The sequence below is a fragment of the Mobula birostris genome, chromosome 30 (assembly GCF_030028105.1).
Source record: "Mobula birostris isolate sMobBir1 chromosome 30, sMobBir1.hap1, whole genome shotgun sequence".
NCBI lineage: Eukaryota > Metazoa > Chordata > Chondrichthyes > Myliobatiformes > Myliobatidae > Mobula > Mobula birostris.
In genome coordinates this window covers 744,433-767,435 of record NC_092399.1, presented here as the reverse complement: position 1 = coordinate 767,435, position 23,003 = coordinate 744,433, and the positions used below count along the sequence as shown (strand labels likewise).

Genomic DNA, 23,003 nt, shown 5'->3' with positions numbered 1-23,003 from the left:
CTTTCACTTGATATATTTATAAAAACTTTTGCTATCTGTTTTTATATTTTGTGCTAATTTACTTTCATACTCCGTCTTCCCTTTCCTTATTTCTTGTTTAGTTGTTCTCTGTTGCTGTTTAAAGTTTTCCCAATCCTCCAGTCTCCCACTACTCTTTGTGACTTAGTACACATGAGCTTTTAATTTGATACTATCTTTTATTTCCTTAGTTATCCAAGGCTGGCTCTCCCCTCACTTACTGTCCTTACTTTTGACTGGAATATACTTTTGTTGAGCACTGTGAAAAATCTCTTTGAAAGTATTCCACTGTTCCTCAACTATCCTACCAAATAGCTTGTGCTCCCAATCCATATTAGCCAACTCCTCCCTCATCCCATTGTAGTCTCCCTTATTCAAGCATAATACACTAGTTTTAGATCTAACTATTTCATCCTCCATCTGAATGCAATTTCAATCATACTATAATCACTCTTTCCAAGGGGATCCCTGACTACAAGATATTGCCTTTTGGTGAGGACTTTGATGTCAGGGAGACCAGTGCACATGATGGAGCTGGCTAAGTGCAACCCTTTGCAGCTTTCTCCAATCCTCAGCAGGACTGCTCCAGGCTCTATGAGAACGGAAACTTTGCAGAGAAAGGATACTGGATGTACAATTCTAACCCCATATGTGGCTGTTAAAGTAGCCTAGTTGCTCACATACCAGTAAATCAAGAGCAACTGATTGACCAAACCTTCTACAAGCTATCCCTAGAGACCTGGTAATGGTTCCACTTGGCTGACAGCCATCATATTAATGAGCCCATCTTGATTAAATTTGCAAATCACCTCTTAATGTCACACAGAGTAGGTGATGATTTTTCTAAACAGAGAGCACATTCAGAAAATGGAGGTTCAAAGGAAGTCCTCAAGCAGGATTCCCAAAACCTTACATTGCAGGTTGAGTCAGTGGCAAGGAAGGATAGTGCGATGATGGCATTCATTTCGAGAGGACTAGAATCTAAGAGCAAGGATGCAATGTTGAGGCTTTATAGATATTTGTCAGGAAGGGTGTGGAGAGGGTAAAGACGAAGTTTACATGAATGATCTTGGAATGAAAGTATGAATGTATTTGGAGTGTTTGATTGTTCTGGGCCTGTACCAGCTGGGGTTTTGAAGGATGAGAGGGGATCTCATTGAAACCTATCAAATATTGAAAGGCCTAGATAGAGTGGACATGGAGAGGATCCTTTCAATAGTGCGAGGATATAGGACCGGGGACATAACCTCACAATAGAAGGACACCCCTTTACAATAGAGATTAGGAGGAACCTCTTTAGTCAACGAGTGGTGAAGCTGTGGAATTCATTGCCACTGACAGCCGTGGAGGCCAAGTCATTAGGTATACCTACAGTGGAAGTGGATAGTTTTTTGATTAGTCAGGCGCAAAGGTTACAAAGAGCAGGCAGGAGAATGGATTGAGAGGGAAAATAAATCAGCCACAACTGAATGTCTAAGTGGACTCAATGGGCTGAATCTTCTAATTCTGGTCCTATGTCTTATGGTTTTCTGATCCAGAACTCACTGTCTGTGAGAGCGAGAACAGAGCTGTCAATCAAATTTGAATTTCAAAAGTGAAACTGGTTTACAAAATTACAGGGAAAGAGGTAGAGTATGAGACTGAATAAATTACTTTGCTGGGAATTGAAAGAATTAGGTAGATCAGGTTTTCTACAGCATACCAACTCCACAGTGCTGTGAGGCACATGGACAAGTGAATGGAGACTGTTGTCAACTCCTGCTGGACTTCTTTGTGGGGTGTTTTTAAATGACGGTACAGTTCCAGACAAGACCACTCGACATATGGTAGTTATACTCAGAAGATATTTAACTCCTCCAGTATTTTCTGGCCTTCAGTGAGATCTCTATACCTTAAATTTGTCCCACCTAGCTTGCCAACATTGCCCTGCAAATCCTCTCCAGTTCCAAATCATCTACAAACAAAAAGACATTGTATTACTGCCACAACACAACAAATTTCACAACAGATGTCAATGATAATTCTGATTCTGATCCCACATGGTCCAATATATGTAGGATTAAAGACAATGAAGGAAATACATTGTTTTTAAACATGAGCAGTACAGCATAGCACAGGCCCTTTGGCCAGGATGTTAACCTAAACATTCAGTATTTCCCCCCATTGTGCAAAACAGAGACTGTGAGATGAATTTCTCATTTCTGAAATTTCCAGGACAAATCTGGAGGGTTGACAAACTTCCCTGCTGGAGGGCAGTTGTCAATTTGAATTGCTCCCTCCACACTGAGCTTTGCAAAAGAGAGGATGTACTGATGGTAATTTTATCCACCTTCTGAACTGGGAGTTGAAGGCCATTGGTATATGACTGAGTAGAATAGGTTCAAAGTTTCTACTGTATAACATCAACTCAATTAATTATTTAAAGGGTGCCATTAAATCTCCACCCCCCCCCCCCCCCCGAGACTTCCCTAAAGGTCAGTCTAGTAATTACCACTCCTGGTGATGAAACATGAGGGCTGACATGGATCCACTCCAATTTACTTACTATCACAACAGGTCAACAGCAGCTGCAATTTCATTGGGTCTCCCCACTCAACCCTGCAACACCTGGACAGTGAAGATGCATTCTGTAGGTCAGGATGCTCTTTATCGACTACAGTTTTACTTTATTGTCGCCAAACAATTGATACTAGAGCGTACAATCATCACAGCGATATTTGATTCTGCGCTTCACGCTGAATAGTGTTCAGCATTCAACACCATCATCCCCTCAAAAATAATCAATAAGCTTCAAGGACTTGGCCTCAATACCTCTTTGTATAATTGGATCCTCAATTTCCTTACTTGCAGGCCCCAGTCAGTTCAGATTGGCAACATTTTCTCCACAATCTTCACAGATGCACCACAAGGCTATGTGCTTAGCCCCCTGCTTTACTAGATTTACCCTTATGACTGTGTGGCTAAGCACAGATCTATTGCCATATTTAAGATTGCTGATGACACCACTGTCGTTGGCCAAATCAAAGGTGGTGACGAATTAACATATAGGAGGGAGATTGAAAATCTGGCTGAGTGATGCCACAATGTCAGCAAGATTAAGGAGCTGATTACTGATTTCAGGAGGAGGAAGCCAGAAATGCATGAACAAGTCCTCATTGGGGGACCAGAGATGTCGAGGGTCAGCAATTTTAAAAGCCTTGGTGCTATCATTTCAGAGGATCTGTCCTGGGTCCAGCACCTAAGAGCCATTTAAAAGAAAGCACGGCAGCACTACCTTCTTAAGAGTTTGCGAATATTCTACATGTCATCTAAAGCACTGATAAATTTCTATAGATGTGGGGTGGAGAGTATATTGACTGGTTACATCACAGTCTGGTATGGGAAAACCAATGGCCTCAAACAGAAAAAAAATACAAAAAGTAATGCATACGGTCCTAGCCTTCCCAGCACTGAGCAAATTTGCATGGAGCGCCGTCACAGGAAAGCAGTATCCATATTCAAGGGCCCCCACCCTCCAGCCCATGCTCTCTTCTCACTGCTGCCATCAGGAAGGATCAGAACCCACACCACCAGGTTCAGGAACAGTTATTACCACTCTGTTCTTGATACTTATTGCTTATATATTCATCATTATTATTTTTTTTTTCTTTTTGTATTTGCACTGCTTGTTGTCTATTTGCACATTAGTTGCTTGTCTTGTGTATGGCTTTTCATTGATTCTTTTGTGTTTCCTTGTATTCACTGTGATTGCTCACAAGAAAATGAATCTCAGGGTTGTATATGGTGACATAAATGTACTTTGATAATAATTTGACTTTGAACTTTGAGTACATTCATATACCATTGTGACTACTAATGGAAGGGTTCATGACCATACTCAATGGATTAAATGGAAGTAATAACTGAAATCTGAGCTAGATAGGATTTTCACGACATTGGTGTCAATGTGGATGGAGGGGCCAGACATCCTGTGTGAATAACTACTATATGTTGAGTGGTCCAAACTATGATAGATGGTTCAAGATGCTGAAGATGTACGAGGTACAGAAGCCTGAAGGCACATACTCAGCGACTCAGGAACAGCTTCTTCCCCTCTGCCATCCGATTCCTGAATGGACATTGAACCCTTGGACCCTACCTCACTTTTTAAAATACATAGTATTTCTGTTTTTGCACAACTTTTAATCTATTTAATATACGTATACTGTAATTTATTTATTTATTTATTTATTTTTCTAGATTATGTATTGCATTCAACCGCTGCTGCTAAGTTAACAAATTTCACGTCACATGCTGGTGATAACAAACCTGATTCTGATTCTGATCTTGAACAAAATTACCTTGTCTTAAACCTACTGACTTTGGAGTTGGCAGAGAACAAACAAAATTCTTCCTAATAAACCTTATTAATCAAGAACCTATCAACCTCCACTTCAAGGACACGACCCACCCAGCCAACACACTTTTCGTCCCTCTTCCCTCCGGGAGAAGGCTCAGGAGTTTGAACTCGTACGGCCAGATTTGGGAACAGCTTCTTTCCAACTGTGATAAGACGGCTGAACGGATCCTGACCCGGATCTGGGCCGTACCCTCCAAATATCCAGACCTGCATCTCGGTTTTTTTGCACTACCTTACTTTCCATTTTTCTATTTTCTATTTATGATTTATAATTTAAATTTTTAATATTTACTATTGATTTGTAATCCAGGGAGTGGGAAGTGCAGAATCAAATATCGCTATGATGATTGTACATTCTAGTATTAATTGTTTGGCGACAATAAGGTATTAGTACCCAATGACTTGGCTTCCACAGCTGTCAATGGCAATGAAGTCCACAGATTCATCACCCTCTAGCTAACAAAATTCCTCCTCATCTTTGTTCTAAATGTTCTGACTCCTCTACTCAATACCCTGATTGTTGAAGGCCAAAGCACCAAATGCCTTCTTCACTCTGCGTACTTCTGACACCATTTTCACTGGATTATGTACACAAAGATGTGGAACGCGAAGCCGCATTAACTTCATGGTAGGACATACCAGTGGAGCAGACTCAACCACAAGCAAATGGCTTGATTCTCCTCCTATACTTATGACCTTATGCCCTAGCAGGCAAGTTTTGGCACAGTTCATCATCAACTTCTCATTCATTGGGAGTGAGACAAAAAGAGAACTCTTGGCTTGAGATCCTTATGCAAAAATAGTCAAGGTTTTGACAAATACACCGGGCAGCTCAATAAACAACTTCCTTTCTTGGCTTTCTTGTGGTGATACCAATTTGTTGGAAAAAAGGTCAAGCTTGGCATTAAACCATCATCAGAAAGAGTTCAACCCTTTGAAGGAATTTATTTCAAATACCTAGGTTCATTTTGTTGGCTGTGGGACCACCAACTAACAAAAGCGAAACATGAAAACATTCCAAAGGAATTAAAATAGAATCTTGTAGAGTTTCTGTTGAGACTATTTCGCAAAAGCAGTGAGATTATAATGCATTTTATCTGATTTTGAAGGCTTCTTTGGTGTTATACTTCATTTTTCTTCAAATGTTGTGGTTGGATCTTTGGTCAAGCACAAGACCACCAGGGGAAGTAGGAGATCTTGGACTTAGGTCATAGACCCCATTCTTCTTAGCCCAACTTCATCTGTGGAAATTAGGTCAAACAACTTGATTCTACCTGCTAAATGCATGACTCCCAGTTTATGAATGGCAGCGGCTGTAACTCTAATATATCAAAGTCCTCCAGTCCAATCAGGATAATAGAATACTCACTAATCGATTGTAAGAATAGAAGCTGAACTATCACCCAAGACATTGATCTTGTTTAGTGATCAAACTACTAAACTATGGTTGTTGTACACACATCTAATTGCCTTGCCCTAATTAAGGATTGAAGATAGGTGTCACTAAAATCATAGTCGCCCATATTTTCTCCACTTTGACTAGGTCTTACCTGGTCAGCATCTGGGAACTCTTAATACAGAACTGTGGTGGAAGTTAATGCACCATAGAAGCCATTCTTTCTGAATGAATAATGGCTCCGAACAAGACTGCAAGAAACTGCAGAGAGCTGTGGATACAGCTCAGCATATTGCGGGAGCTAGCAATGCTTCATGGACTCTTATCCATACTTCTCTCTGTCTCATTAAAACAGCATAATCAAAGTCCCCGCTTATCCTCCACATTCTCTCTTCTCTCCTCTTTCATCAGGCAGAAGATGCAAAGCCTGAAAGCACCTACCACTAGGCTCAGGGTCAGCTTCTACCCCACTGTCATCAGACACTTGAATGGATCTCTTGTACCATAGGATGGACTATTGGCTTCTCAACCAATCTCATTACGATCTTGCACTTTTTCATTTCCCTGCATTGCACATTTTTGGTAGCCTTTACACTTTTCGTTATTCCAGCTCAATGCACTGTGTAATGATTTGATCTGTGCGAACAGTATGTAAGACAAGCTTTCCACTGTATCTTGATACATGTGACAATAATGAACCAGCATCAAAACAAAGTACCATCACCTGGAAAATGACAGTCATTCTAAGAGGTGATCCTGTAATAGTAACACTGTTTCTCATTCCATGGATACTGCTCGAATTGCTGAATGTTTCCAGAAATATTTTAGCTTTTACTTCACATTTTCAGCATCTGCAGGGTTTTGAAAAAAAATCAGTTTAAATTCATTTTTATAAGGCAATGATCAATGGTACTCTTCAGTCCATGTACCTGTCCAAATGTCCTTTAAATGTTGTTATTGTACCTGCCTCATCCACTCCCCCCACCTTCTTATTCTGGCTTTTGCCCACTTCCTTTCCAGTCCTGATAGATAGATAGATAGATAGATAGATAGATAGACAGACACTTTATTGATCCTAAAGGAAATTACAGTGTCACAGTGGCATTACAAATGCACAGATATACAAATATTAGAAGAGAAGTAAGAAAGAATAAAAAAATAAATTACCTCAAATAGTCGAACAGAAGGTGGGGGGGGAGGTCATCATTTCTCCAGCTATAGGTTGATTCATTATAGAGCCTAATAGCTGAGGGAAAGAATTAATGTATTTGGAGTGCTTGATGGCTCTGGGTCTGTACCAGCTGGAGTTTAGAAGCATGAGAGGGGATCTCATTGAAACCTATCAAATCTTGAAAGGCCTAGATAGAGTGGACATGAAGAGGACTCTTTCAATAGTGTGAGAATCTAGGACTGGGGCCACAACCTCATAACAGAAGGACACCCCTTTACAATACAGATTAGGAGGAGAATCTAGGACTGGGGCCACAACCTCATAACAGAAGGACACCCCTTTACAATAGAGATTAGGAGGAACCAGCTGTCAGTGGTGACTCTGTGGAATTCATTGTCACTGACAGTTGTGGAGGCCAAGTCATTGGGTATACTTACAGTGGAAGTTGATAGTTTGGAGTAGTGGTGTTATCTTAGTCTATTACTAAAAGTGTGCCTCTGTTCGCCCAAGGTGGCATGTAGAGTGTGAGAAAATTGTCCAGGATTGCCAGGATTTTCCATAGGGTCCTTTTTCCTGCCACAGCCTCCAGTGTGTCCAGTTTGATTCCTATAACAGAGTGGCCTAACACATCCACTCTTTATTTCTTTCCATAGATGCTGCCTGACCTGCTGAGTTCCTCCAGCATTTTGTATGTGTTGATCAAGATTTCCAGCATCTGCGGAAACTCTTATGTTTATGAATTGAACCATCCAAGCAGGTATTAGGAATGTTGGTCAAGGAACAAGGTTTGAATCATTGTCATAGGAGAGAAGGTAGAATGGTGGAAGAGTTCACATTGGGCCTTGCATTGTATGGACAGCATGTGAGGGAGGGTATTGCATTGCATGGACAGGGGGTCAGGTAGTGCATTGCATTGTGATGGGCAGGACCTCCAATGCAGGGAAGATTAGAATTATGAATATAAGTGAGAGGTAAGACCTCAGCATGTTGTAGGGCAGGTGAAGATTGGAGTGATTACCAGAAGGGGTGAGGATAAGGACTCAAACCAAAAGGCATTTTAAGTATCACCGGACAGAAGTTAATGTGTGCCAGTTAGCACAGCCTTGATGGGTGAATGGACTTAATGAGACTTAGGATGGGGCGGCACAACTTTGTAGAAGCTTAAAGTTTTAACAGTCAGGAAAACACAGGAAACATAGAATGAACTGAAGGATAACAAGAGCACAGACACAAGAAAATATGATCTCCCCCTCCACTAACATAGCCAACAAACTCTCCGACTTGTCATGTAAGCTGTGCACAACTGGTTGCCATGCAGGAACAAGCAATTTATTTATTATTGTTTCATTTAAAGATAAAGCACTGTAGCAAGTACTTCTGGTTCAATGATTACACACTTCCCAATGATAAGCACGTAATAAACTAGATTACATTAGATTCAACTTTATCGTCATTGTGCTGAGTACAGATACAAAGCCAATGAAATGCAGTTAGCGTCTGACCAGAAATGCAAAGAATAGTGTTATTTACAAAATAACGGTGAATAAAAAAGTAAGTGCTACAGTACACAAATATAAAAGTACTGAGACAGTACAATATGGGTGCAATACTGCTTAGTGCTGTGATGTGAGGTTCAGCAGGGTCACAGCCTCAGGGAAGAAGCTCTTCCTGTGCCTGCTGGTGCGGGAGCGGAGGCTCCTGTAGCACCTACCGGAAGGGAGGAGAGTAAAAAGTCCATAGTTAGGGTGAGGTGCATCTTTGATAATGCTTTTCCCCCTGCCCAGGCAGCATTTATGGTAGATGTTCTCAATGGTGGGCAATTGGATGCCAATAATCCGCTGGGCAGTTTTCACCACAAGCTGGAGTGCTCTGTGGTCCGATACGGGACAGTTGCCATACCACACTGAGATGCAGTTGGTGAGTATGCTTGCAATGGTACAGGAGTAAAAGTCCATCAGTATCCTGGGACAGAGGTGAGCTTTCTTGATGCTCCGCAGGAAATAAAGGCTTTGTTGCGCCTTTTTGACCAGGATGGAGGAGCTCAGGGACCAGGTGAGATCCTCGGAAATGTGGACACCAAGGAATTTGAAGCTTGATACATGTTCCACTACAGCTTCGTTGATGTAGATGGGGATGTGAGTGTGGCTCCTAGCATGCCTGAAGTCTACAATGATCTCCTTGGTCTTCTGGGTGTTAAGGGTCAGGTTGTTGTTGGCACAACACGCGACCAGGTGCTGGACCTCCTCCCTGTAGGCCGTCTCATCATCCCCTCTGATCAGGCCAACCACTGTGGTGTCATCTGCGAACTTGATTATGGAGTTAGAACCACGTACAAGAACGCAGTCACAGGTGAAAAGGGAGTACAGAAGAGGGCTCAGCATACAGCCTTGAGGTACGCCGGTGTTCAGGGTGAGAGTGGAGGAGGAAAGGTTGTCCAACTTAACGGAGTGGGGTCTGTCAGTCAGAAAGTCCAAGGTCCAATTGCAGAGGGATGAGCTAATACCAAGCTGGCGAAGTTTGGCGATCAGCTTGGAGGGGATCACAGTATTAATTGCTGATCTAAAGTCAATGAATAGCATTCTGATGTAAGAGTTGGGGATGTCCAGGTGGGTCAGGACAGAGTGAAGTGCCGTGGAGATGGCGTCCTCTGTTGACCTGTTGATGCGACAGGCAAATTGATGGGGGTCCGGGGTAGTGGGCAGACAGGATTTCAGATGTGATAGAACCAGTCTCTCAAAGCACTTTGCAATGATGGGGGTGAGTGCAACTGGACAAAAGTCATTCAGGCCCGTGGCAGTGGAATGCTTCAGCACTAGCACAATGGTGGTGATCTTGAAGCTTGTGGGGACAACTGCCTGGGCCAGGGACAGATTAAAAACGTCCGCGAAGATTCTGGCCAACTGCCCTGCACAGACTCTGCGCACACGGGCGGTATTCCATCCAGACCAGCTGCCTTCCATACATTCACCCTGCTCAGGGTGGCGCGAACATCGGAGGTGGAAAGTGAGAGAGGCAGTTCACCAGGTGGGAGATCGGCTTTGAGGGTGACCTCCTTGTTCTCTCGGTCAAAATGAGCGTAGAAGTAATTGAGCTCATCAGGGAGGGAGCAGAGCTGGAAGGGGGCACAGTACTAGGTGGTTTGAAGTCTGTAATGACCTGTGTGCCATGCCACATGCGCTGGGGGTCCGAGGAGTTGAAATGCTCCTCGATCCTCTGTTTGTGTATGTGATTAGCCTGAGAGATTCCCCTCCTTAGGCTGGCCCTGGCTGAGCTGTAAGCCTCCCAGTCTCCAGACCTGAAGGCTAAATCTCTGGCTTTGAGCAGTAGGTGAACCTCTCTGTTCATCCATGTGCTCTGTTCATTCGCTGTTCATTCATCAATTAACCTACTAACCCATACTTCATAAACACAAGAAATCCTGCAAATGCTGGAAATCCAAAGCAACACACACAAAATGTTGGAGGAACTCAGCAGCTCAGGCAGCATCTATGGAAAAGAGTAAACAGTCGGCATTTTGGGCAGAGACCTCTCATTGGGACATTTCTTTGGAATTTGGGGTGAAACTGGAGCACTTGGATGAAACCCACGTAGTCATACAGACAGCAGCAGAACTGTACCCGGGTTGCTAGCACTGTACTAATGATACACTGACTACTACGATGCCATACCACCCCACATTTATATACAAGCTCTTCAGATGCTGTGTATTAGACATTTTAAAATTTGCCGTACATCATTCAGGCCTTTTTAAGTCAGTAATGAGAGAGGAGGGAAAGCCTCTCAACTCATCATCTCCCCTTTCAAACCGTTCCACACTTGGCTGGATCGAACTAACGCTGGGAAGATCTTAGGTAAAAAAGCAGCCCCGGAGTAATAAAACTGGTCCATTTCTGACTAAAAAGGGAAAAAAAAACATGCAATTGTTGCCTTGTAAAATTAATGTCAGCAGAATACATGAAAATCTGATAACAGGTTCATTCTTGCTGATAAACTCTCCTTGAGGGACCTCCCCCACAGCAGGAATGGAAGAGTGTGAGCCAATAATAAACCTCTCAGTATTTTTATAGCTATTAGATCACAATAGATCTGTACCTTAAACCCACAGCCACTTTCGATGACTGCATATCCCTTAACATAAATATATCAATTGGTATTTTGAAATTTGCAATTAACACCCAGCCACATGTTGTTGTGAGGGAACAGAGATCCACGTTTCTTCCTGATGAAAGTTAGAGTGTGGCTGTTCCCTCTGAACAGCCCCACTCTAATTATCTCCCATGAAAGGAAATAGTTTAATCAAAAAGTCCAACCAAAACCCACCATCATCTCAAATACCTTGTTTTGATCATCTCTCAATCTTCTCTTGACAAGGCCATTATTGGAGCTTAATTATTTTAACAATGGCATCATCTCAGGCTGTATCTGAATTAAGGCAGTGAGAGGAACATAACGACTAACTCTCGCAACACACACAATGACTAACTTTGGCATCGTAATGTCTAACTCTGCTAGGATAGAGGGTATTGAATAACTCTGCTGGGATTGAGGTTGGTGAATAATTCTGCTGGAATAGAGGTTATTGAATAACTGCTGGGATTGAGATTGATGAATAACTCTGGTGGGATAGAGAGTATTGAATAACTCTGCTGGGATCAAAGTTGGTGAATAACTGCTGGGATAGAGATTGGTGAATAACTCTGGTGGGATAGAGAGTATTGAATAACTCTGCTGGGATCAAGGTTGGTGAATAACTGCTGGGATAGAGATTGGTGAATAACTCTGCTGGGATAGAGGGTATTGAATAACTTCTGGGATCAAGGTTGGTGAATAACTGCTGGGATCAAGATTAGTGGATAACTCTGCTGGGATAGAGATTGGTGAATAACTCTGCTGGGATAGAGTGGTGAATAACTGCTGGGATAGAGTGGTGAATAACTCAGTTGGGATAGAGATTGGTGAATAAATCTGCTGGGATGGAGGATGATGAATAAATCTGCTGGGATAGAGGGTGATGAATCATTTTGCTGGAAAAGAGAATGGTGATTAAAGGAATCAGAATAAGTTTATTATCACTAAAACAATGAAATTTGTTGTTTTGTGGCAATAATGCGGTGCAATACATAAAATATAGTATACATTGCAATATGAAAAATATACAGTATATACATACTCTATCTGCATAATGAATATACTTCTCTATTTTTTTCCCCACACCCCTCATGTGTATTTTTCCCTCCATATCGGGTCCTCTACCAGAGTCCTGGGAGCTTGACGGTTTCGGTGCCGTTTCCTTGCTGTTCCTAGTAGTGCGCTCTTCTGGACCGAGATCTCAAATGTTGTTTCCCAGATTTGTTGGAGCCACTCTCCCATTCCAGGTGCTCCTATCACCACTGGGATTACACTGGCTTTAACCTTCCAAGTCCTTTCTATCTGCTCTTTCAAGCCCAGGTATTTCTCTAGCTTCTCATATCTTTCTTCCTGATGTTACTGTCATTTGGGATTTCCACATCTATTACTATTGCATTCTTCTGTTCCTTGTCTAGTATGACTATGTCTGGTTGGTTGGCCAGTATCTGCTTGTCAGTTTGTACTTGGATCTTAGCTCTGTCAATCTCCACTACCTTCTTGGGTGTTTCCATTGGTCTTGGGAGAGTCCATTCCACACTAGGTGCACATGTTCCTGCACACAATTTTTGCAATTTGGTTGTGCTGTTCAGTGTATGCCATCCCTGCCTGCATCTTGCACCCTGCTAGTATGTGCTGCATGGGGGTTTTCAGGAGGTTCCTTGCACAGTTTTGCATCTTGGGATCTTGTCTGGTGTGATAAACCCTACTTGATGAGAGGGCATGTACTGGGTGATAGGGATCCTTATCGATCGATGGCACCTTTTAAAGATGTTCTCGATGCTAGTGAGGCTAGTGCCCATGATGGAGCTGTCTAAGTTTACAACCATTTGCAGCTTTTTCCCAATCCTGTGCATTGTCCCCTCCATACCAGACGATGATGCAATCAGTTAAAATGCTCTGCTTAGAACATCTGTAGGAATTTGCTGGAGTTGTTGGTGACATACCAAATCTCCTCAAACCCCTAATATAAAGGAGGCAAACAGGTTGATGCAACCATTATAATTCTTGTAAGTCACCAGGATGCTACTCTCTAGTTCAACTTACCTTGATCTCCTCAGTACCTCACACTCTTGCGTTGTCTTTTCTCCCATCTCTCGTTATAACCAAAAGACATCAAAACAACTCATACAAATTACCAAAAGTACTAGGAGCTTGTGACTGCAGAGCATGGCAGTAGAAACTACCTTTCAGATAAAACAATAAACAAAGTCTTCCATCTATGGAGACATAAGAGGTTCTTCAGATACTGGAAATCCAGAGCAACACTCACAAAATGCTGGAGGAACTCAGCAGATCAGACAGCATCTATGCAACAGGATAAACAGTCGATGTTTTGGGCTGATAAAATGGCAACAATGATGTGGAGAGAACAGTCAAATTAGAGAAGTGAGCATCCAAGACTAATACCATAAGACCATAAGACATAGGAGCAGAATTAGGTCATCTGGCCCATTGAGTCTGCTCCGCCATTCAATCATGGCTGATCCTTTTTTTTCTATCTCCTCCTCAACCCCAGTTCCCAGCCTTCTCCCCATAACCTCTGATACCATGTCCAATCAAGAACCTATCAATCTCTGCCTTATATACACCCAACAACCTGGCCTCCACAGCTGCATGTGGCAACAAATTCCACAAATTCACCACCCTTTGGCTAAATATATTTTTCCACATCTCTGTTTTGAAAGGGCGCCCCTCTATCCTGAGGCTGTGCCCTCTTGTCCTAGACTCTCCCACCATGGGAAACATCTTTTTCTCATCTACTCTGTTTCAGCCTTTCAACATTTAAAAGGTTTCAATGAGATCCCCCCCTCCATCCTTCTGAATTCCAGTGAGTACAGACCCAAAGCCATCAAACGTTCCTTGTATAACACTTCCATACATGGAATCATTCTGGTGAACCTCCTCTGGGCACTTTCCAATGCCAGCACACTTTTCTAAGATGAGGGGCCCAAAACTGTTCACAATACTCAAGGTGAGGCCTCACCAGTGCCTGAAAGATATGGATTGTGATCTGATATCACCCAGAGTGAACAATGGACATCTGGTAAAGAAATGTTGGGTTCTGGGGCGATTGTACTTGAGCAAGGATTTGATGTATATAATTATGGCAGTAGCTGTCATAAAATTATGAAGTAGTTCAGGAGAATGAGTACTGAGCAAGAGTAGGCAAGCAATGAGTGGGTGAGGAGTGAGGTACGAGAAACTCAGGAAGCACGTGAAGCAAGAGAGTAATGATTTAGAGAAAATGAGAAGAGACCATAAAGTGCAAGAAGATAGAATATACAACAGTTACAGCAGGGGACTGACTGAGGAGCTGAATGGAATAAAAAGGCAAAGCCCAGGGGAATGTAGTTTTAATGAGAATGTTTTCTGTGACTCCATTTTTGAGTGAAGTTTCTTAGCTGAATTTCCAATTTCACCAATAATTAAGCTAGAGTTTTCTTGGAACTCTGAACATACATTGTCCAAGTAAACAGCTTGCCGGCCTCAATCCAGTAATTATACCTACATTTTAAAAAATATAAATATTAAAAACAGATGTTGTAAAGGCTTTGTGGCTTAGTTGGCTTGGGAGGACATACATCAATACATCCCAGAGTTGGCTAAAATCACTGAGAATTCAGCCATCTCTTTCTCCCCCTTTTAGTTTGGAAACCAGGTTTACAATTAAACTAACTAGCCCAGGGTGTGTATATCAAGTCACACAGCACAGAAAAAAGCCTTTCATCTCATCTGGTCCAAGATGCTCATCTAAGCTACTCCCACTTCCCTGAGTTTCACCTATATTCCTCCTTTCCCATCCACATAATTGTCCAAATGTATTTTTAATGTTGTTACTGTACCTGTCTCAACCACATACTTTGACAGCTTGCACCATATACAGCCTGCCATAGATTCCCATTAGATCTCTCTAAAACAACACACACTAAATGCTGGAGGAGCTCAGCAGGCCGAGCAGCATCTATGGAAAACAGTACAGTTGATGCTTTGAGCTGAGACCCTTCGGCAAGCCTGGAGAAAAGAAGATGAGGAGTAGAATTAAAAGGTGGGGGAGGGGAGGGAGGAACCACAGGGTAGTAGGTGAAGGGGAAAGGGTGAGGTAAAGAGCTGGGAAGTTGACGGGTGAAACAGATACAGGGCTGGAGAAGGGGGAATCTAACAGGAGAAAACAGAAGGCCATGGAAGAAAGAAAAGAGGGGAGGAGCACCAGAGGGAGGCGATGGGTAGTTAAGGAGATAAGGTTAGAGAGGGAAAAGGGGATAGAGAATGGTGAAGGAGGAGGGGGGTCTTAACGGAAGCTTAAGAAATCGATGTTCATGCCATTAGGTTCAAGGCTACTCAGATGGAATATAAGGTGCTGTTCCTCCAACCTGAACACTGCCTCATCATGACAGTGGTTGAGGTCATGGATAGACATATCGGAATGGGAAAGGGAAGTGGAATTAAAATGGGTGGGTACTGGGAGATCCCACTTTTTAAAACTTTGGTCCATAGTTCTTCATTCCTCAACTCTAGCAAAAAAATGAAGACAATCCTTTTTATGCCCCTCCTGATTTTATATGCTTCTCAGAGTTCTTCAGTATAACCTCTCAGCCTGCCATACTCACAGACCTGCAGACCACCACTATATGCATACAACATGACCTTGTAAACACTTTCCTGTTGGCACCTTCTAGCTCAACAGTTAAATATGATCAACGTGCAGTGAATGCATGATGGCGTTATAACGGTAATGCAGATTAGGAACTGTTTTATAAGGATATGTGCTCGCAACTTAATACCTCAGAACTACCCTGGAGATGAAGGATTATTCTCCTGGCCATAACTATGAGGAAATTCCATGAGAGGTAAAAAAAAAAGGTACCTTTAATTTCTTTTTCAATATTTTTGTTCATTGGTTATAGGGAAGTCAAAGCGGAAGAAAGAAAAAATGTTTGACTAGGAAGAAGGGTGTGTTGGAGGTGGAGGTGGAAGATTTGTGGGTAAGGCACTCAGGATTTGGAAATATCTATAAATGCATCCAGTATAAGTTGGCAGCCTTATTCTAAGAAATCTTACCTCAGAGTTGGTCAATCAAAGTGCTCCACTCCAGAGATATGACAGCACACCCTAGTGTGTTGCTTCAGGTTAGCTTTGGTGGAGCTGACCATCTGCAGGTGAAGGTTTGCCCAACTGATGTGAACAGCATTTGTCACCATTAAAACAGAATAATGGGGAATTCTCCCGGGGACTGGCCAATAATAGAAAAGATTAAACGGCTGGAATTCTTCTCAAAACAGATAACACCTTGAGAGGAAGGAGTCATAAGAATTCTAAATTGTGGTGTGGTCTGAAAAAGCAAATAAGGAAAAATTATTCCCACAAGGAAGGAGTGTGATATTTTTTGCATGCACTTCAGGTACTTGTGGCCAAGTGGTTAAGGTGCTCGTCTGGTTACCTCAAGGTCGCTAGTTCGAGCCTCAGCTGTGGCAGCGTGTTTGTGCCCTTGAGCAAGGCACATTGCTCTAGAATGTGCGAGGAGTGGCGCCCCACACAGACTTCCAATCTGTGCCTTGTAAGGCATGAAAATGCCCGACGCAGACCTCTCATGGTCTGAGTCGACATTCCCCCTCAGCTACTTTGTATTGAAGAACTAGGTACATTAGGGACATTTAGGAAACTCTTAAATGGGCACATGGATGAAAGAAAAATGGAGGGCTATGTAGAAGGGAAGGGTTAGATTGATTTTTCATTGGGTTAAAAGGTTAGCACAACACTGTGGGTTGAAGAGCCTGTACTGTGCTGTAATATTCAAAGTTATATGTTTTAACTTTAACTTCATACAGGACAATGCAATCCACTTGACTGGTACTGTATCCGTCATCTTAAACCTTCTTTGGGAAGGTAGGCAGATGGGACGGCGTTGATCTGTTGGTAAAAAATGAAATCAAATCATGAGAAAGAGGTGACATAGGGTTAGAAGGTGTTGAATCATTGTGGATAGAGCTAAGGAACTGCAAGGGTAAAAAGACCCTGATGAGATTTGTATACAGACTCCCAAACAGTAGTAAGAATGTGGCTTATAAATCACAACAGGAGATAGAAAAAAATGCATGCCAAAAGGGCAATGTTACAATAGTCATGGGGGCGGGGGGAGAGTTTCAATATGCAGGTACTTTGGGATAATCATGTAAGTGCTGGATTACAGGAAGAGGAATTCCTAGAGTGCCTATGAGATGACTTTTTAGAGCAACTCGTGGTTGAGCCCACTCAAGGATCAGCTATTCTGGATAGGGTGTTGTCCAATGAACCAGAATTGATTAGAGATCATAAGGTAAAAGAATCCATAGGGGTAAGTGATCATAATATGATCAAATTCACCCTGAAATTTGAGAAGGAGAAGCTAAAATCAAATGTATGAGTATTACGGTGGAGTCAAGGGAATTACAGAGCACGAGGGAGGAGTTCGCCTGAATTGATTGGAAAAGAACACTGCAAAGCAAGGGTGATGATCATTCAAGGTAGAGGTTGATAGATTCTTGATTGACAAGGGCATGAAAAGATACAGGAAGAAGGTAGCAAATTGGGGCTGAGAGAAAGACTGAGTTAGCCATGCTGAAATGGCGGAGCAGATGCGATGGGCCAAATGGCCTAATTCTGCTCCTTTCTCTCATGAACTTGTGGCCCCATTCTTTGATTCATCTTTTCTCACCTTTGTGTGAGATTACACAAGAGAGCCACATCAGGACATATCTCCTGAGTAACACTGATCAACACATCTATTAAAGGGTTACAGATTTCTGCCTTTTATTAAAAACGAGAAAGCAAGATTCTTCCCCCCCCCCACACACACACACAAACTGCTTTCATACAAAGAATTGTGCAGAACACCCTAAAGGTTAACTTGGGGTTGTGTCGGTGGTGAGGAAGGCAAATGCAATGTGGGCATTCATTTCAAGAAGTCTAGAATATAAGAGCAGGGATGAAATGCTGAGGCTTTATAAAGCATCTGGAGTATTGTGAACAGTTTTGGGCTCCTCATCTCAGAAAGGATGTGCTGACATTGGAGAGGGTTCAGAGGAGGTTCACAAGAATAAATCCAGGAATGAAAGGGTTATCATACAAGGAACATTTGATGGCTCTGGGTCTGTACTCCCTGGAATTTAAAAGGGAGGGGGGGAATCTCATTGAAACCTTCCGAATGTTGAAAGGCCTAGACAGAGTAGATGTAGAAAGGATGTTTCCCATCATGGAGGAGTCTAGGACAAGAGAGCACAGCCTCAGCATAGAGGGGTGTCAATTTAAAACAGGGATGAGGAGAAATTTCTTCAGCCAGAGAGTGGTGAATTTGTGGAATTTGTGCCCACAGGCTGCTGTGGAGGCCAGTTCACTGGGTGTATTTAAGACAGAGCTTGATAGGTTTTTGATTGGATGGCATGAAAGGTTTTGGGGAGAAGCCCGGGAAGTGAGGCTAAGGAGAGGAAAACAGGATCAGCCATGATTGAATAATGGTGCAGACTCGATGGGCCAAATGGCCTAATTCTTATGGTCTTATGGTCTAATTACTTTCCAATGCATCACATGCATGACTAGGAAATATCCCACAGAGTCATTCCAGGGTAATATTGTGTATGTGAAAGGAGATACTCTCTCATAATAAAAGGAGAATGAAGATTTAAATTTATATCATCTTTTTCACAATCTCAGGATGTTAATGAAGTACTTTGGAAATGTATTCACTGTGAAGCACGTGAAGAACATGATCAAGGTTGAGCAATATGTATTCTGAGCCTGCAGAACATACAGGCTGTACATCATCTGAAGCCCCCACCCCCCATTTTACAGCCAATCTGTCCAGCCTTACCTTGTCCAAAATGCCTGGGCAGACAGTACATCAGACTCTGGTCTGCTGAAGTTGTTGAATATAGCAATAGACACTGTACCAAACCAGAACTCCAGACTGGCTCATTGCAACAATGGATTTATTAAAGAACTGCCAAGGACACATATCAAGAAAATGGGAATGTCATGCCAGAAAATTGTCAATGCTTCTACCTCATGGTGAGATCATAATTATCAGATCATGGCCCCATTATTTTCCCTTTAATAAAAGCATTTTATATCTTTAACATTTCTTCAAATCGAGATTAAAGTCAATTATTGCCTTAACTGAGCGTATCTCAACAAATGGAATGTACAAGGCTACAGTTACCCATGTTGGGTGTCTTGAAGTTTGTTCTCTCTTTTGCTGTTGATTATGTGCAAGAAGTAGCTGTGTGAATGGATGTAAAACAAAGTTTTAGCAACCAATTCTTGACATATGTCTCCAACAGTTTCCACAGAGGACTTGGGCTGTCAGCTCAAGTTAAATGTATTCCTCCTGGCTCAATTACATGACCACTGCCTCCAAATATGCAAACCATATAATCAGTGGCCCCAACTTCGCAGGCCAATCAGAAAATGAGAACATACTCAATCACTGAATTGGATCATTCACAACTGCAACCAAAAAGCCATTATTTCACATAACTATAACAGATATATTTTCTTAATGCCCTCTCTCTTTTCTATGAGATTGTTTGCAGTGGTGTTCCAGAAATTAAACTTCAGTTCTCAGATGATGGCAACACTGAAGGGGTCTGGAGACACGAGAGATTCGGTAGGTGCTGGAAATCTGGAGCAGCACACATAAAATTCTAGAAGAACTCAGTAGATCAGGCAGCATCCATAGAGGGAAATGAACAGTTGATGTTTGGGACCGAGACCCTTCATCAGCACTGTGACACTCCAATCCTGATGACGGTTCTCGGCCCGAAATACAAGTAATTCATTTCCCTGCATAGATGCTGCCTGACCTGCTGAGTTTTTCTAGCAATTTTTGTGTGATGTTCTGAATGGGTATATTTCCCCAATGCAGAGGACTGTTTCAGGATGGAGGTGGGTGATAGAGTACAGAAGGGTGCATGCACTTATCTTGGGCTGGTGCTATTGAGAAATGTGAGGAGGAAAACAAGGCTTAGGGGATTGGTCTGGCTCCAAGGTTTTGAGAGGTCTTTGGAGTAAATTCTTGAGCACTTTCAAGTCTGAATATTAATACCTGGCTGTCCCTGAATTAAGGCTGAAGCAATCTAAATAACTGCTTAAGCAATTCTTTCTTATTTCATTCATTTGATCAATAATGCAAGTTCTCAAATGTGCTGGCAAGAGCAATTCAAATATCTTTGATTTGTTAATATAAAAATGTGTTAGAAGATTATGCAAGACAATATGACTAAATAGCATCTGGAGGGTTTTTGCTTCTGTGAAATTTTATTCGTTAATATACCAGAACTATGGATTATTTCAGTCTAGAGGAAATAATTAACCACAATGATAATTCTCTAGCTGCCAAACAGAGTGGGAGGGAGGGACAAAGAGAGGGAAAGAAAGAGAGGAAGCGGGGGACGGACAGGGAGAGAGAAGAAAAACTCATATATCCAACAAACCTGTCAGCAATTTAGTGATGCTGGAAAGCATGAGTCCTCTTCCGCTGTATTCGGTAGAGGAAAAAGAAAAGGAAATAGCCTTTTAAACTCACGGGGAGCATAGGCCATCAACTTTTTTGAGGTCGAGTTGCTAGCTCAATGCTCAACCCAGCATGGATGGAAAGCGTGCCGGGGAGCTGGCCGGATTCAAACTCAGGAGCCTTCGCTCCGAAGTCCGGCACTGATACCACTATGCCACCAGCCAGCTGATTCAGTAGAGGCATTTAACATTAATCATAGGACTGTAAGTATTCTCATTAAAGATTTCTCAGTGTCAGCTCTGATTATAATTTGACTCACTTTCACAAAACCCAGTGCACAGCTCATTCATTTCTCCAGTGTGCCTACGTCTACAATGAACAATGTAACTGTGAATGTTACAAAGTTCTGAAATGAGAGAGAATTGAAACGTGAGTTAATCACTTTCCTTTGAGGTCACATTGAAATGTGACAATATCACTATCAAAGAGCTTTTACACGACAGGAATATATTTGGCTCTTGTGTTCAGCTCCCAGCAGAACAATCCCCGAAGGACCACTGTCCTTATTTTCTTTCAACTCTGCAACTTATTCCCTCTGCCTCTACAGACGCTGACTGACCTGCTGAGCTGCTCCAGCAGCTGGCTTTTTACAATTTATTCTCTCCCTTCTTTGTATTTTACCACTTACCCACAACTAGTGGTACATTTCAGTAGCCAATTAACCCACCATCACATCTTCAGGATGGGAGGCAATCAGAGCATTCAGATGAAACCCACAGAAACACACAGAGAACATACAAAATGCACAAAGACATCCGTGGAATGGGAAGATTAAGGCACTAACTGCACTCTCAACTTCAGTAGGATAATTTCCATGAAATTAGCGACAATAAAATTTCCAGAACTCCCTAGTTACATCAATAATCCCGATATGAAAGCTCCCATTTCCAATGTTCATCACTTCCTTTAACAACATACCCACATACAGCAATGATTCTGTGCTCTGCAATTGTGATAACGCTCCCAATATTGCTAACTGCAACAAAAGTCTTGACTGACAGGTGCAGACAGCCCAGCACATCTGTGGATGTGAATTTCCCACTATTCAGGACAGTTACAGTGACAGGTGCATAAAAAGGGCCCGAAAGATCAATGGGGGCCCGAGTCATCCCAACCACAAACTGTTCCAGCTGCTACCAATTGGGAAATGGTACCGCAGCATTAAAGCCAGGATCAACAGGCTTCAGGCCAGCTTCTTCCACCAGGCCATCAGACTGATTAATTCATGCTGACACAATTGTATTTCTAAGCTATATTGACTGTTCTGTTGTGTATCTTACTGCACATACTATTTTTTTTTTTTACAAATTACTATAATTTGCACATTCAGACAGAGATGTAACGTAAAGATTTTTACTCCTCACATATGTGAAGGATGTACTAAATAAAGTCAGTTCAATTCAATTCAAAATCCTAGCACTCACCAGATAGAGCAGACAACCACGTGCACATTAATGTGTGCATATATGGGTACCTCTCTATCAATGAAAAACACAACAGTAAAACACCACAAGAAAAAAATCAGCAAATGCTGGAAATCAAAGTAACACACACAAAATGCTGCAGGAACTCAGCAAGTCAGGCAGCATCTACGGAAAAAAGTACAGTCAGCAGAGTAAAACACCAGCTTTGCAATAGACAAAAATCAACTGGCAGTTCTTGACCAGGGACAGTGCAATTCACTAGGTTCCAATACAGAAATGCAACAACATGTCAAAGACATTCCTCCAAGGCTGGTGACCCATCGCACCATCAGGAGTCAATAAGAACCATTGTTTAAACACCAGCGTAGAATTTATTTACCTTTTGGTTTATCCTGTAATTCATACAGATTTATTCTCTTTCTCCATGCATGGGATTCTTAACAGTCATTCAGATTTCTTGCTTTGGCTGCGGATACAGAAAAAAAAACACAGTATCATTAAGTGTTTGTTGTCAATACTGGAATAAAATATCTCTACCATTCTTGTAGCAAGATCACAAAGCAGGCATTCTTCTGGAGACCTCTCACCAGATTCCCCAAAACTCAAAGTAGATTCTTCAAAATATAATCATCACATTCTTATACCCTTAAGATTAAAAGTGCAAATTTTTAAAAGTTCTTCTCTCCACTAATCCAAAAGGTTTGTTGCAAATCTCAGCAGAATTAACTTCACCTTATTAGTGACATATATAACTGTTTCTCAACTTTCTTCATTTTATTGCCTCAGTGTTTCAACTGATATCATTATGTTCTGGGCTGAGAGATGGCCAGGTGCTGCAGCTGAAAATGATTCACTCCCAGGACCTCTGTAGTACTGCACTCCCCCAGTCATGGTCAGCCCCATCAGACTAATTTTCCACAGAT

General features: G+C 42.1%; 1 protein-coding gene across 4 annotated transcripts in view; it reads right to left on the bottom strand.

Moving 5' to 3' along the window:
• hivep3b (HIVEP zinc finger 3b) overlaps positions 1–23,003 on the bottom strand; it is a 699,020-nt gene that overhangs the window by 327,222 nt on the left and 348,795 nt on the right. For all 4 annotated transcript variants that reach the window (XM_072247286.1, XM_072247288.1, XM_072247289.1 and 1 more), the window contains one exon: positions 22,460–22,546. The gene's annotated coding sequence lies outside the window, so the exon portion shown is untranslated. The remainder of the gene's footprint in view (positions 1–22,459; positions 22,547–23,003) is intronic.